The 16556-nt window shown below is 48.5% G+C and overlaps 1 long non-coding RNA gene across 1 annotated transcript; it reads left to right on the top strand.

Moving 5' to 3' along the window:
* Window positions 1-1211: 1211 nt before the first annotated feature.
* On the top strand, window positions 1212-14940 carry LOC140848659 (uncharacterized). Its single transcript, XR_012129754.1, has 3 exons — window positions 1212-1333; window positions 10051-10184; window positions 14708-14940. It is a non-coding gene; the product is annotated as an uncharacterized lncRNA (long non-coding RNA).
* The last annotated feature ends 1616 nt before the right edge of the window (window positions 14941-16556 follow it).

Below are 16556 nucleotides of genomic sequence, written 5' to 3'. Positions count from 1 at the left end.
CAAGAATGTAACCACATGCTGGGAGAGCAGTACACCCTAAACCAAAGTTCCTGTGCTTGAGATCCTATGGGACCTCCCCCTATGTATCTCTTCATCTGACTTATCACTTGTACCCTTTAATACCCTTTGTAATAAACTGGTAATCTAATAAGTAAACTGTTTTCCTGAGTTCTGTGAGCTGCTCTAGCCAATTAGTCAAACCCGAGCAGGGAGTTGTGGAAACCTCCAGTTTATTAAAGCCAGTCATCAGAGGTACAGTTGATAACCTGGATTTGAGGTTGGTATCTGAAGTAGGGTGCAAAGACGGTGTTACTGGAGACAGGTCCTTGGTCTTTTTGCAAGAAAGAATTCACGAATGGATGCAGAAAATAGAATTCAAGAATGGACGCAGAAAAGCCGTTGAACATTAAAAACTTCTTTGGAAGTTTAGAGTTCAGAAAAAGACAAGTGCATGTCCGAGAGTTGGGGCATGGTCAGACCCAGAGGGGGTTGAGCAGGGAACAATAGGGAGCCTTTTCTATATGAAGAAAGATGAATATTTATTAAATGGGGTTAGGTTTCAAAGGGAACAGTTGGAATCTTCCTGGAGTTTGGGCTTGTGCCACCCTCATGTTGGGCTGGGGCAGGGTTTTTTTTATTATATTTCATTTTCCTTAGAACTGTCATGGCCCAGGAAGGAGTGATTTTTACTACGTTAGTGAGTGTATAATGTATTTGGAGATGCAGTTGTCAGGCAATCCAATCCAGGGAGATCTCCCTGCATGCTAGGTGAAACTTCAACCCAGGAGAGGATTCTTGACTCTGATTCAGAAAGAATTTACAAACAGGTCGGTAGAGTGTAGGTAAGGAAGAATTCATTAAAGTGAGAGTCGTAGTGAATGGCAGCAGCCCTGCAGGCAATAGAGAGCAAGGAAGAACAGAGGGAGGAACGTTCCGCTCTTTAAGTTCCTGCTTGGCATGGGGCAAGTCTTTTGCTGACTCCTAAAGCCAGGGTCACCTGGTGTCCAGGGCCACTTGAGTTGGCATGACCTGGAAACTAAGCCCCTACCACCCCAGGATTTGGGGGAGCCATAGAGCACTGGATGGAGTGCGATTATGTTCTGAGAACTTCCCCAAAGCAAAGAAAGGAGATTTTCGGGCAGGCTGCCAAAGAGCATGATCGAACAGCCGCAGTCCTGTCTGGGTCACCCAGCCAATGGGAACTTGCAAGCCCGAATCAGAGATCTCAGTAGCCCTGCTCTTCTTGTCTGAAGTAAAACAGGGAGAGAGAGAAGATTTGTGCTTCAGACTAGAAAATTGAATAACGTGGCAAGTAACAAAGACACCGCTGGAGGTTGGTGAGTTCTTGTCTTTATTATGAAAATGAGTCCAGAGGAAGTACAATAGGTTTATGCAACAAGAAAGTTTACTTGATAAGACAGTACACACTCAGACGAGTGTCAGCAACCTCACAGAGGAAGCACTTAAAGGGTTAAGATTTGGTTTTTAAGGATTTCAGGGGAGCATAGGCTGATGTACGGTCTCATGATGTCTCTCTCCAGTGATAGAGACGTTACCATGATCAGTCCTCTTGATATTCTGTAAGGCAAACTTAACACAAGGAATTTCTTGATCCTGTTCTTCTCCAAGTTAATGGTTACCCTCAAGCAGTGGAAACACACATTTCGGACTGCTTGCCTTGCCGTAAGATAGGGTCAGTTGTTGGTTAATCACAATAAAACATATTAGGAATCTTACCTCCTAATTCCTTGGTTTTTAAAATGGAATCTTAGCCTTGAGATGGAATTGTTCCCATTTTTACTATACAATTTTGTATCAGCATTTGTCATCATAGGTAGGAAAAATTAATCATGATGCTTATCCCATGTCCCTCCTCTACCTCAAAGTCAGGGCCAGCTTCCCCTCCATGTTGAAATCAGGCAGTCTGGGCTGGTCTGCTACCTATACCCTCACTCCACATCCCAAGGGAACAGCTTGTATGGAATATGTGGAAGGTAAGCAAACAAGCATCGGACCCAAGTCCCCCTCCCTCTCTCCGCTGTGCCTCCCTATCTGCCTACTCTAACAATGGCAGTCTTGGGGGAATGAGTCTTTAACCTATAAGATCTGTTGATATCTCCAGGTAGACAGTGTCAGAATTGAGTTAAATTGTAGGATACACAGCTAGTGTCACAGAATTGCTTAATGTGGAAGAAACCCACACTTCTAGTGTCAGAAATGAAGCAGCGGTGTAGCAGAGGATGGAGAGAAGGGAGTCCCACCGGAGTGTGCTTTTCCTTGGCATTAAAAATTAATTAAAAACTGTTGGCATTCTTGTACAATTCCTCCTGGGATTTCTTGTCTCTGGGAATATTTAGAATGTACTTTATATCCAGATTTATATCTTCTTTTTTCTGTCACTCCTATTCTATCAGGATCTTCCCATGTGAATTACTTTTTGACTGTCTAGTTTTGAACAGCTACATTGCATTCCACCTGTGGTTGTTCTGTAACTGAGGTAGCTAATCCCCCATTGTTGGGGAGTCGGATGGTTCCCATCCAAATGCGTCTGCCATAAATAATGCTGGGGTGCCTCACTTTTCACATAGAGCTTTGTCTCCATCTGATTATTTCCTTATAATAGATTTGTGCATGTAGGGCAATAGGTATGGTATTTTTTTCTTTCTCTTTTTATTTAAGTATAATTGAAATACAATATCATATTAGTTTCAGTCGTACAACATAGTGATTCAACATTTTTATATATTGCAAAATGATTGCCGTAACAGGCCTGCGACCATCTGTCACCATACAGTTAATACAATATTATCAACTCTATTCCTCATGCCCATACTTTATATCCCCGTGACTTATTTATTTTATAACTGGGAGTTTGTAAGTATGAGTATTTTTAAGGCTTTGGATACGTTTTACCAAATTGCTCTCGCAGAGACTGTCCTAGGTTCCATCCCCATGTGGAATTCAAAAGCACCCTCAGATGGGTTTCTTAAGCCTCCCACCCACCTCTATCTGATCCTGCCTCTGCCTTCCCTCTCCCGTCTCCCTCAGAAAACAATGGGAAGGGTTTATATTCTGAAATATCTAAGCAGGTATTTATCTCTAAGCACTTTAAAAAGTCAACATAATTACTCTAGTCCCATTAAGTTTAATTAGCAGTAAATTATGCATTTAGCATGAAGTTGGGGTTGCTCCGCTGGTTGGAGTGAAGATAGGGTTTGGCGGTGTATGAGGAGCTGGCTGAAGCAGGGCAGGCTGGGTAAGCAGCTGAGGTTCCTGGCATGCTGACTGCTCCCCTCTAGGTGGTTCTCCAGTGTCCTGGGGACTTAACCAGCCATAGCCAGGGCAGCACAGAAGTGCCTGGATCTTATACCCCAGGGGCACCCCTCAACCAGTGAGGGATGGTAGGGGGTGGATAAATAGGTAAATATACAGCTTCCCTCTGAGAGACAAGCCTGAGCCATGTCCCCATGGCGCGACCTGCTCTCTGATTCCAGCTTCAGGGCTTTTCTGCCCCAGGCCCGTCCCCTCTTCATTGGGCCTCCTGGGGTCAGCATCCACACACACCGCCTGTACTCTTAGGGGGCCCCAAACTCCGACAGCACTGGGTACCCCCAGAGCAGCAGCAGGATGGATAAACAGGAGGAACTGAGGGATACTCAGGACAGAGGGCAGGACGGCGATGGGCAGATGGTGAGAGCAGACTCTTCCCTATACAAGTCTCTGATGAGACTGCAGCCTTTTGAGACCAGACAGAAGGTGCAGACCCCTGAGCCATGGAAGCAACAACACGGTCAGATCACAGCCATGAATGTGGGTCTGTCCTCCCATGACCTTAATCCCATTCTGTTAGGAAGGAAAGGACTAGGCTTGGGGTCACAGGGAAGTCAGATACAGTGAGACAAGAGACCAATGTCAAGAAAGCAAAGTAAGTTTCAATGCACTCTGCAGAGAGTCACAGAGCAGGCCTGCCTGAGACAAGACAGGCCCGGATGCTCATTCTGAGGCTTCTTTTATGTGGTTTTGGCAGGGCAGAGAGGTCCTTGATTGACAGCTGTCAGCTCTCTAGGCCTTCTCTGATTGGTGGAATGAGGACAGGGGCTGGGCTGTGCCTGTGCTTCTGATGTTTCTTACCTGGGGGGACCCTGGACACTTCCTGAGTCACTCTCACACCCTGTGGCTTCATCTGATTAACTCTCTGAGTCATTTCTGGCTCTCTGGCTCTATCTGATCAACTCCCTGAGTCATCTTTGGGGGCCCTTTCCTCCTTTTCATCATGCTCATTTCTGTCTTTCTGCCTAACAATTCCAGGCACTCAACACCCACCTCCTCCCGAGGGCACATTATCCCTCCTAACTGGTGCCTGAGGCCCCTCTTGCTCCCTGAAATCATACTCGCTTTGCCTCCCAGGCCCCCATCTGAGGCCCAGAGTCTGCTGGGATATCGGCCTGATGTTACCTGCCAGCCAAGTGGCTGGGCCTGGACAGTGGCTCCCTATCTCCCTCATTCCACAGCCAGCCACCAGGTCCTCCTGGTCAGTGCTCCACTCCCTGCCCTAGGCTGACCTTTCCCTCTCCTGATTTTAAGGCAAAGCACCACATATCCTATGATGGTTAATTTTTTGTGTCAACTTGAAGGTTGCTTTTGGGGTGAGATTATGTTTAAATAGGTGAACTTTGAGTAAGCAGATTGCTCCCCATAATGTGGGATGGGCCTCATCCAATCAGTTGAAGGCCTGAATAGAACATGACCAAGCTCCCCAAGCAAGAGAGAAGTCTCCAGCGGATGGCCTCTCCAGGCTGCCAGCCCACACTGCAGATTTTAGACTTGTCAGCTTCCATAACTGCATGAGCCAATTCCTTATAACAAGTCTCTTTCTGCATACACATCCCATTGACTCTATTCCTCTGGAGAAGCCTAATACACCTGCCCAGACCAAGAGCCCAAGGTCCCCAAGCTGTTCTGATACTGAGCAGTTAGCCTCTTAAAGTTGACTCCCCTGGGCCCAAAGACCACATCTGTGCTTAACTCCTTCTCCTATTCCAGCCTGCTCCCCTCATATCCCTCCTTCCAGCGAACCACTTCTCAAGAATCCTCATCTCAGGCATCTAGGGAACCCAACCTCTGCTAACTGGTAGTGGGACTAGTACTAGTAATGGCCTTAGAGACCCTAAACAGAGGGTACATCTAAACTGTGCCCAGACTCCTGAATCACGCACCCTCTGTTTAGGCTGTAAGATGAAACTGTGAAGATGACAATGAGGACCCCACCATTGGTGGTAGGGGGAGTGATGACAGTCCCTGACACGTGGCATAGGGCCATGGTTAAGACACTCACCCATAGGGCACAGGGAAGGGATACACGTGGAACAGGGGTGTGCTGGCTGATGCAAGGTCTCTGGCGCTAAGTATGGGAGAGAAAGTAATTATAAGGAAATTGGAACTGGGGGCTGTCCTTAAGTGCCACTAACACATTGGAGATTGAAAATTACAGACTCAGATTTATTAATCAGCAATTTGAAGCAAAATGTTCATTGGAGGACGTTCATTGGAGGACCTACTTGGCAGCCTATGAAGAAACATCCATATGTAGCCAGAGACCAGCCAAAGGACCTCATTGCAAGAGCTTCAAAGAACAAGGTCCTCTCTGTCTAGGAAAGTCTTTTGTGCCACAGTCAGCACCTCTATAGGACAGGAGTAAGTCCCTGAGACTTGGGCGAGGATACCTGGGTGAGTAGGCTGAGCACCCAGATCTACCTGAGCCCTTCAGGCCTGCAAAGCGACTTACTCTCCCTCTGACGACGAGACTGTGAGACTGTGCCGAGGCCTCCAAGGAGGAGACGCCCTACATAACACTCACCTGCTTCAGGGCTGTCCATGATCCCCTTTTGGCTACCAGACCCATAGCTAAGCTCAAATCTAAGCATAAACCAACTGCCGAAGTACTGGGTTGGCCAGGGGAGGAGAGAAATTCTGTATCAAAGGAGCTACAGGACCTGGCTACAAGGAAAAGCAGGAGCCAGAAAAGCGGGCCTGGAATGGATCCTGGAGGTTCCGGATCAAGGAGGGCAGAATATAAAGCTGGATAAAGCAACACGTCGACATAGGGAGACTGTCCTATGACACTGGATTTAAAACTCTGGGAAGGGTCCCCTGAGCCCAGAACAGGGTCCTTTGGCAGCTATGGGGATGGGAGGATCCCAAAATGGCAGATGGCATAATTATCATAATGGACAGCAAGTTTGGAATGGCAGCCTCATTAAGTCTAAAAGCTTTTGAGCACTAAGACACTGGTGACAGATTGGAAAGGCAAGCCACGGGCCAGAAGAAAAGACCTGCAAACCACTTATCTGGTAAAGGGCTTGTTTCCAGGATATACAAAGAATTCTCAAAACTCAACAAAAAAACATAAACAACGCAATTTTTCAAATGGGCGGAAGACTTGAACAGAAACAGGTGGCAAATAAGTACATGAAAAGATGCTCGACCTCCTTAGTTCCTAGGAAAATGTAGATAAAAGCCACAATGAGATACTACTACACATCTATTAGATGGTGAAAATTAAAGAGACTGACAATTATCAAGTGTGGGTGAGGATATCGACTAACGCAGCTCCCAAACACTGCAGGTAGAAATGTAAAATGGTACAAGCACTTTGAAAAACAATTTGGCAGTTTCTTAAAAAGTTGAATATGCAACCTACCATATGATCCAGGCATTGTACTCCTAGATATTCCAAGGAAAATGAAAACACACAGTCACTCGGAGACATGCACACAAATGTTCATACCTGCCTCATCTGTAATATCAAAAAACTGGAAACCATCCAAATGCTCATCACCAGCTGAATGGATGAACAAATTGCAAGTATATCCATACAATAAATTACTACTCAGCGATAAAAAGGAACAGGATATTTAACATACAACAAAACATATGAACTAAATTAATTAGGCTGAGTAAAAGCAACCAGGCAAATGAGTATATGCAGTATAATTCTAGTTAAATAAAATTCTAGAAAACAAACTGCTCTATAGTGACAGAAAGCAGATCAGTGATTGCCTGGCAAAAGGGGACAGAGAAGGGGTGAAAAAGGGAAAAAGTGGATGAACGCACATACCTGTCAACTTGTGGTCCACTGAGACTGGGGGCTCTCTCTTGCGTTGAGCAGAGCCCCAGTCTATCTCAGCGTCTTTCCAAACTCTCCTCTCCTGCAGTGAGTGTCAGAGGGACCAGGTAGGGCTTGTTGAAGGCAGGAATGAGAGGACCCCTCCTCCACTCAGGCAGGGCTGTAGGATAGTTACTCCAGCTGCCAGCCCAGGGACATTCTGGGTAATGGATGGCCTCTCTTCTATGTCAGGGAAGAAGGCCCCTCCTTAATCAGCTGCCGTGTCATTAAAAGAGAAAACATTTGATCTGTGGGGCTCCTGATGGCCTTTAGAAACTGCAGGTTAAACACCAACCAGGAAGGGCTGCTCAAGGCTTAACCCTCCCCTTCCCAGCACAGCCCAGGCCTCAGCCACCTGGGTCTACAGATCCCTGGTCTGGACTCCAGGGAGGGAGCACTGGGCCCTCTTTGCAGGTTCTTCTCAGCCTGAAAGTGAGTGTGTATGAGGACATAGACGGGAGAAAGGATAAGAGGAATCCCTGAGGTTCCTGTATAGGTGCTGTAGACAGAGGACCCTCCCCAGGCTGGGTAGGGAGCAGAGCACTGGGGGTCTGCCTGGGGGCTGGGTGACTGCGGGCTGCTCCCTTAACCTCTCTGTGCTCAGTTCCCAACGGGGGAGGGGAGGAAACACTCAGCAACAAGGTTCTAGGGTCTGCATTTCACAGCAAGTAGAGCCTGGTGGTCTTCCTGAGAGGGCTGACATGTCCATGGTCCCCTAGGTCCCTGCACTGAAGCCTTTGCCTTGCTGGGACCACATGTGACCATGTCAGGAGGCCACCCTGGAGACAAAGGGAAGCAGGTGACCTTGACAAGCTGACAGCGGAGGGAGCTGCTATTACTGAGCAATGCTGGGAGCCCAGGACTGTGCTGGGGCTGCACACACACACACACACACACCCCTTACAGGAGCCAGCCTCCCAGCACAAGGGTGTGGGCTCACCTGACCCCCCTCCTTTCCACCGCAAGGCTTTTGCACATGCAGTCCCCCCTCCTCCCATGCCTTCCCTCCCCTCCTCTATCCAGATCCTACCCAACCCAAGCCCTGCCTCCTCCAGGAAGTCTTCCCTGATGTCTGACAGCCAGACTGCCAGTGGCTCCACCCAGCTGGCCCTCCAGTTGTTCACTTTCTCACCGCAGTTTTGGATTTTACTACCATGAGCATGAGCTCATTTCATTATCTCACCAGGTTAATCAACACTTACTGGGCACTGACTGGGACCAGGCACTGTGGGGGCCACAGAGGGGATGGGAACAAATGCCCACTGAGCACCTGCCGATGCCCCTCCCGTGCCTGCTGGGAGCCCACATGGGGTCCTGAGAGGCTCCTTGCTCTGTTAGGAAGATGATGAAATCGAGGTGCAGAGACAAGACAAAGCTGCTCAGGTCAGTGGCTGGGATTCCAAACCAAATCAGACTGCATGATCCACCCCATCCCCATTACCTGTGCTCAGAACTTTTTCTTTTAATTTATTACCTATTGATTCATTCCTTCTTTTGGTCCACTATACATACAAGAATTCCGATGTCATATTCCAGGTGACATGAAAGTCTCTAAGTATACAAAGATGAATCAGCTTTTCATTTATTTGTTTTCTTTTTTTTTAATTGGATAAATCTGACATGTAACATCGTGTAAATCTAAGGTGTAGTCTATGTTACTATGATACATTTATATATTATAATATGGTTGCTACTGTAAAAATATTTGTCACATTACATACTTGCAGTACAATATTACCATCTGTATTAAATCCCTGTGGCTCTTTTGATATTTATTACAAGCTTATACCCTTAAACACCATCAATCTTATCTCCTCAACCCCCAACCCCTGGTAACTACCACTTTACTCTGTTGTTGTTTTTTTAACATGTTTGTTTAGGGTCCACATACAAGTGCTATCATACAGTAACTATCTTTGGCTTATTTCACTGAACTAGTGTACTCAAGGTCTGTGTTGTTGGAAATGGCTAGATATCCTCCTTTCTTGGGGTTGAATAATATTCCATTGAGTATATGTACTACATCTTTTTTAACCATTCGTCCATTGAGGGCATTTGAGTTGTTTCCATATCTTAGCTATTGTAAATGATGCTGTGATTAACAGGGGGGTGCTTCTAGCTTGCCGAACTCCTGTTTTCACTCCCTTTGGGTATATTCCCAGAAGTGGGATTGCTGGATCACATGTATAGTAAGTCTATTTTTAATTGTTTTGAGAAATGCCCATATTGTTTTCCATAGTGGTTGGACCAATTTGCATTCTCACCAGCAGTGTATAATGTCCTGTTTTCACCACAGCCTCGCCAGCACCGGCTGTCCTTGTCTTCTTGGGGATAGTCATTCTCACAGGTGTGAGGTGAGGGTTCATTGTGGCTTATTTGCATTTCCCTGATGATTAGTGAAGTTGAACATCTTCTCTTGCACCTGCTGGCCATGTTGATGTCCTCTTTGGGAAAATGCCCATAACCCTTTAGGCCCCCTCAGCTGGAGCAGGATTGGTCCTGAAGCCTGGAGCCATCTGTGGAGCCGTACAAGTGGGGCTCAGGCAGCCACAGCTGTGCAGAGAAGGAGGCAGGACAGGGAACCCCTAGGCAGGGTCCCTCCACAGGACTAAGGCGAGGTAAGTAAGGCACATAGGGTAGGAGCAGACTTTTAAGGGGTGTCTGTTCTGGGGGCTGTGCAAGTGCCAGCCTGCTTCTCAGTGGGCATTGTCACCCCTCTGCTGACTCTCCAGTCTGTGGTCCACCCAGGATGCCAGGCCCCCTGGTTGGAGACTTGCCTGTCCCCTTTCTCTAAAATGTCCCCAGGGCCTGTCTGTAGCCACAGGACATGACTAATCCATCTTTAAGCTTCTGGTTCCAGAGCTGCTGTTCTCTTGTCTTTCCAGGCTGGACCCCTCACCAGTGAAGTTCTCAGAGAAGTATCAAAGGGATAGATGGCAGTGGGGGTGAGGCCTGACCCCAGGACTGGCATTGGATGATAAATCCCATCACTTCAAGCTGGTGATGACTTTTCCTGCAGGTGTGTCGCAGCGTGAAAGCAGAGTGTCATGTGTGTCTATGTGCGTGTGCATGGGAGGCAGTAAATCCCTCTCTGTTGTCCCTCTGGAGTGAGTTCCCAGTTTACTGATAGTGGCTAATGAATGAGTACCATTCTGCAACCCCATTTGGGGCTGCCCCTGCATCAATTTCAACTTGAGAGAGAAAAAGACTTGAAAGAGAACATTAAATCCCAAGATGCCACAGCCAAAAGGGTCCCTTAAAAGTGGCTCACAGCCAAAAGGGTCCCTTAAAAGTGGCTCACTCTCCTGTTATAGAAGAGAGGCTCTGGATCTCTGAGGCTCTGAGAAAGTGCCAGAAATTTACACATCTGGGCAGTGATGGAACTAGCACACAGGACTGCCAAGTGTCAGTGCATCTGTGTGTGATGGGGTGTGAGCGTGTTTGTGCACAAGCACACTCACGCCTGCCTATGGTATGTATCTGGGCTTTATTAGGATGTGTATGTGTGTGTGTGTGACTGTCCTAAGTTGTGTGTGAGTGACAGTCTCAAAGCATAGGTGTGAAGGTCACAAGGTCAGATGTGTGCATTAGCTTGGTGTGGGTGTATGTGAGTAACACTGTGCGAGGCCGGATACAGGCTGTGCTTGACAATGAGGATGGTAGTCTCAGGATAATGAGGTTCCTTCAGAGTGTGGGCGCCTTTCTCAGCAGAGCCCCAAAGGGCGGGGATTCAGTGAATATTTGCAGGGCACATGGAAGGGTAAGATCAGCGACATGTGTGTGCAAGGTGCCAGGTGCTGAGGCCAAAGCCCAGGGGTGCAACTGACCCCCACCCTCTCCGGCTACAGGTCAGGGCCAATCCAGGGTGCAGACACTGAGCCAGCAAGTAGGGCCAAGCAGCCCAACCACAGCAGGGTGTGGCACAAACCCACTGAGGCTATGAGGGCCCCCGCTGGCCTGGCTCAGACAGTGACCTACATGCCCAGATGTAGATCACAGATGCCCAAGAGGAGTTGGGGCAGGAGGGCCAGGTTCCTCCCAGTGTCTCTCTCAGTTCTTTGGCTAGCAACACCACATGCTTTTCAAATGCCCTGGCATTCTGCCTACTCTGATTTCCTAAAATTCCTCCATCCTTGTTTATGGTGAAAGGGGCAGGACAGAGACAGGATTTGCAGTTAGAGGCATGAGAAGGGTTTACCTAGGAGGCTGGCACACGGTCCCATGGGGACATCCATACTCTGACCCAAGCCCCTGGGGCCTCTCTAGGCCCCCTTGCCCTCAGGAGGGTGCGGCCCATTGATGCCACACCCAGGAAGGGAGAATAGGGAAAATGGCCAAGGTGAGATGAATAGTGTGATGGTTAAGCGTTTGGGTTTCGGGATCAGACAGACCTGGGTTCACCTTGCCTGTGGTGTGAGCTTGCGGGGAGGAAGTCCCTCCACCCCGTAGAAGACAGACATCTCATCTGGGCAGCCTCCACACCGGGCCTGAGACTCTGGGGCTGTCTCAGACACCATTCATATTCTCAGAGAAAAGAAATTATTCTCCTTGTAATTAATCTAATTAGGAGTAATCAAGTTGTGGAGATCAGTGCAGCAGGGTGAGTGATTAGGAAAAATTATCTCCCTGCAAATAGTTTAGGTTCACTTTTTTTTTAATTCCATCATCTGAAAACCAAAAAAAGAAGCATGGGCTTTCTGTCACAGCCCTCTCTGGTGAGAGTCCCCCAGGGTTGGGGCACCAGCCCACAGAGAGGGTCGAACTACAATGAGATGGGCAGCGGGCTCGTGTCACCCACAAGCCCTGGTATCACTGTTTTATCTCCAGACTACCGCCTGCACCTCTAGAGGCAGCCCTGGCCACGCCTCGGGTCAGGCCTTCCTCCCACACGCAGGCCCACCTGCACCCCTCATACCCAGAGCCAAATGACACGTCTGTCCTCGAGCTTCGAAGTATTCTTATACTCTATATCAACAGACCCTTCCTCAAGAGAACCCAGAATTCTTGGGAGCCAGAGATGATTACGCTTATGTGGGGGCCAGGAGGTGGGCGTTGCACTAACTTCAGGGTTTCCTGTCTCTGCTGGGCTTGTCCTGCATGGAATGGATGGGCAGGTAGCATAGCAGGGACCTTCATCAGGAGATGCCTGGGAAAGCCACCTGAGAGGACACCAGGGTAGGACAATGCTTAATCCACAGGGAAGACTCCCCAATACTGGGCAGTAGCATTAAGGGTCCCTTAAATCATACTCCCTCCTCCTTCTTCACTAAAGAAGAAGCCCCTGGGTTATTTCAGGGCTGAGGGCCTGTTTGCTGAGAGCAGCACCCTACCCAGGCCATCCATCACCTGGGATGCTGAGTCAGGAAGACTGGCCCTTCTCTCCACACCCTTTCTCAGCTTGTCCCCCAGCCTAAATGGGACACCCCATTACAGGCAGAGAAACCCGGAGAATGAGGACAGTAGAGGGGGGAAGGCAAGGAAGGAGGGGCTTGCCTTGACCCGTGGCCTGCTGGGGATGGGGAGGGAGGATCTGGGAGGATGTCAGGATCTCTTTATCATTCCCAACACCTGCTTTTGGGTTTGAAGAGGGATAAACATGACACAGCACTCCGAACCAGAAAGTCCAGAAAGTCCAGAACCCAGAATCCAGACTTTGGAATCCTAGACCCCAAAGATACAGACTGTAAATCTCACAACGACAGAATTCTAAACCTAGAGTTACAGAATCCAGAGCCATGGATCTGAAATAGAGAATTAAAGGCCCTGAACCCAGAATTATAGAGCCTAGAATCACAGGCCCTAGAAGACTAGAACCTAGGACTTCTGTTCTCTCTGAAATGCTCTCTGTGCCCCATAGCATCTTCAGTATCCCACCTAAGTACCCCTTCCCGCAGGAAACCTCCCTACGGCCCTCAGCTCTGGCAGGGCCCTCCTTCCTCTGTGCTGTCTAGGTCTCTATGGATCCCATGATGCTCTCCAGGCCTGTCCTGTCCCACCACTCAGGCCTGTCTTCCGTGGGCATCCACCTGTCCCTGCACTGGGCGTGACCCAGTTCCTTGCTCATGGTAGACACTCAAGGCATGCTTGTGGAAAGAGTGAATTCTTGACTTATTTGGCCTGAATTCCCTCATCTTCCAGAGGGGATGCCTGAAACTCGGAAGGAGAATACATTTTTCCCATGGTCACACAGTATATTTGGGAAATCCCAGAGAAGACCCTAGTTCTCTTTATTGTAAGCCTAGCACTCCTTCTCTGCCCCAGATTGGATCTGAAGCACTGGTGTGTTGGCATGAAATGCCACCATATCCTATTGCTTTTCCATGTTCCCATTGCTGATACTTTCACTCTTAAAAGCCTCGAAAGTGTGAAAGGAACCACTCAGTCTTGGAGTAATGGTGATGGTGGTAAGGATGACAGGAGGCTTCCTGGAGGAAGTGGCATCTGAGCTCAGTAAACATGTGGGAAGCCATGCCAGTCAAAATGCAATAGGTGAAAAGGTAAAATTACCTGAGTGGCCAGGCCTAGGTGGCAGGAGTCAGAGGACAGATCAGCCCCACTGGATAGACTGGGAATGGGTGGGGAGTTGTTTTCAAAGGAAAACTGGGGAGTGGTCCTACCAAAAGAGGGGTAAATTCTAGACAGGCAAACAAAAAGAAACAGGCCCATTACTCACTTTGTCTCATCTTCTTGGCATGTGAATCACCTTTCAGATCTCAGCTCAGAAGACTTGCCTTTTCAGAAAAGATTATTTAAAGTGCAGCCTTCTGATCCTTTTTCTTTACATTTTAGCTCTTTTATATTCAAAGTTGAAATTGATTGCGTACTGTCAAAGAGAGCCAGAGTCAGACATGGGTTAAAGTGGTAAAGACAGATTTTACTCAGAAACTATTGCACTAGGGGAAAAGAGATTTCAGTACAGAACTGAGCAACAGGTCCGAAGACAACAGTGACAAGTGGGGATTCATAGGGTGAGGTGGCTGATGGGGACCCCAACCCGAGGGGATTCTTGCTAAACTGACCTAACAAGATTCTTACCATAGAAGGCAGGCCAAGGTAATCAGAGGTCAAGGGTGACAGATTCTCTGTAAACTGACTTAGCAAGATTCTTGCTAAAACTGGGCTTGTCAAGAACAGATATGCAAGCCCAAGATTGAGGTCTGGTTGAGAAGCAGGCTTAGAGGAGCCTGCCTAAAGTTTGGGGAGAGTCTGCCATCACTTACTGGGCCCCGAACACTATTCCAAGTGATCTACACATATTAACTAGTTTAAACCTCCCAACTTCCCTGTGAGATAGGACTTGTATCTACATTTTTGAAATGAGGAAACTGAGGCCCAGAAAGGTGAAGTAACTTGCTCAAGTTCAAGTCAGAATGTGGCAGGGCTGAGATTCACATCCAGGCAGTCTTCAGAGCCCACTCCTTAACCACTCTGCCACAGTCCTTCTGAACTTAATCCTGCAAATAATTACAAGCTTAACTGTACTTAATGTAATCTAGATGATTATTTGCTGAAGGCGTATCTTCTTCTGTCCGTCTCATCCAGCACCTAACGCAGGGTGGAGCACAGAGAACTTGGCAGCCTGTTTTCCAGTGGGAACATTGAGCCCACCCAATGCACTTCCTACAAGGCGGATTTGGAGAATCAAACCCAAATTTGGGGCCCCTCTCACCTCTTCCCCCTTCCTGGTCCACCCCTGTCCTTCCTCATCCTCTTCCCTCCTTCCTGTCCTGCCCCCTCTCTGCCCCTCCCCTGTACCTCTCTCCCTCACCACCCTGTTTTCCCCTTTCTCTGTCTCCGTCCTGTTCTGTCTCCTCCCTCTGCACCTCCCCACCCCCCAGCTAATTAAACTGTACTGTGGAATGCATTTCATTTGCTTTGGCCCAGGGGCCAAGGAGGTTGGGCAGCCACGTGTTCGTTACACAGCTCTGTATAGAGGGCTGTAATGAACCGGTTGTACTAAGACCATCATCTCTGCTCATCCCACAAGACAATCATGTATTCAGTGGGGGTGGGAGGGAGAACTACAGACCTCATTGGTGGGGGTGGGGGGGAGAACCACAATCTTCATTGGTGGGGGCAGGGTGGGGAGGACCACAGATCTTATTGGTGGGGGGTGGGGGAGAGAAAACCACAAATCTCATTGGTGTGGGGGGGAGAACCACAACCCTCATTGGTGGGGGCAGGATGGGGAGAACCACAGACCTCATTGGTGCAGGCAAGGTGGGGAGAACCACAAACCTCATTTTGGGGGTTGGAAGGGGAGAACCATAGACCTCATTGGTGAGGGGTGTGGGGGGGGAGAATCACAGACCTTATTGGTGGGGGGCGGAGGGGGAGAACCACAAACCTCAGCCGCATGTGCTTGCGACTTGGGAGTGGGTGAGGGGAGAAGCGCCCAGCGCTGAATCCTAGCTCTGCTTCGTCGTGAAGTGAGGAGGGGCAGGGGAGGAGAATGGGCTGGACCCAGAAGACTCCCTGATGGAGCCCCCACGGAGTACCACCTTTTTGAATAAGCCTACATGCCATCTGAGAGAGACCTTGGTTTCATCTTACTGAGGCTACAAGCATTCTCCGAAGGATACGTCTGCAAGTCACAAGCCCACCTTTTCCCAGACCCATCCCCTCAAAAGACCACCAAAAAACCTGGCCATAAAAAGCCTCTAAGAGACACCTTCTTTGTTCTGCTCGCCAGAACAGAGAGGTCCCTCTCAGGTTTACCAATAAACCTGCCTGGACCGTGGAGTTTGCGTCCCTTCTTTTCCTTTTACCCCTGGACCCTGTTATTGCAACTGCCATAACTGTGCAGGTCAGAAATTCCCCTTGGCTTTGATTAAATTCAGGTCGGAGTGTGGTTATTAAACTCCTAGGATAATTACTGCATCTGTTGCATACCTGGCACCTAACGACACCAAGCACTGTGTGTACATGGAATAACTGAGTCAGCACACAATAGACCACTGTTTTATACGTAGGTGCTACTGCAACTGTAATGACAGCAACTCACTGAGAGCATTTCAGGATTCCAGGTAGCATCTGCCACCATGTATTTCCTCAATCATTGGTATTGAATAGTAGCAGTCATAGTAGTGACACAAGAGTAGCAGCCACCATCCTGTTGTCTACCAGGCACTGGGCTTAGTGATTTAGTAGATTCATTCACCCTCACAACTCAGGGTGGGGGAGGGTAGTTATTTGTTATTATTCTCTTCTTGTGGGTAAGGAAACTGAGGCTCACTAGTCAAGTGCTGAGCCCAAGACAGTGAACATTAGACAATGGAGAACAGTGATCCCTGAGAGGCGGGGCACTAAATGGTGAGACCAGTGACTCCCCAGCTTCCCGTCTTGGGAGAATTTCCCAGCCATGAGGCAGGGAGGAGGGACAGGGGGAACT

The sequence above is a fragment of the Manis javanica genome, chromosome 4 (assembly GCF_040802235.1).
Source record: "Manis javanica isolate MJ-LG chromosome 4, MJ_LKY, whole genome shotgun sequence".
Lineage (NCBI taxonomy): Eukaryota > Metazoa > Chordata > Mammalia > Pholidota > Manidae > Manis > Manis javanica.
This window is presented reverse-complemented; position numbering and strand designations above follow the sequence as displayed.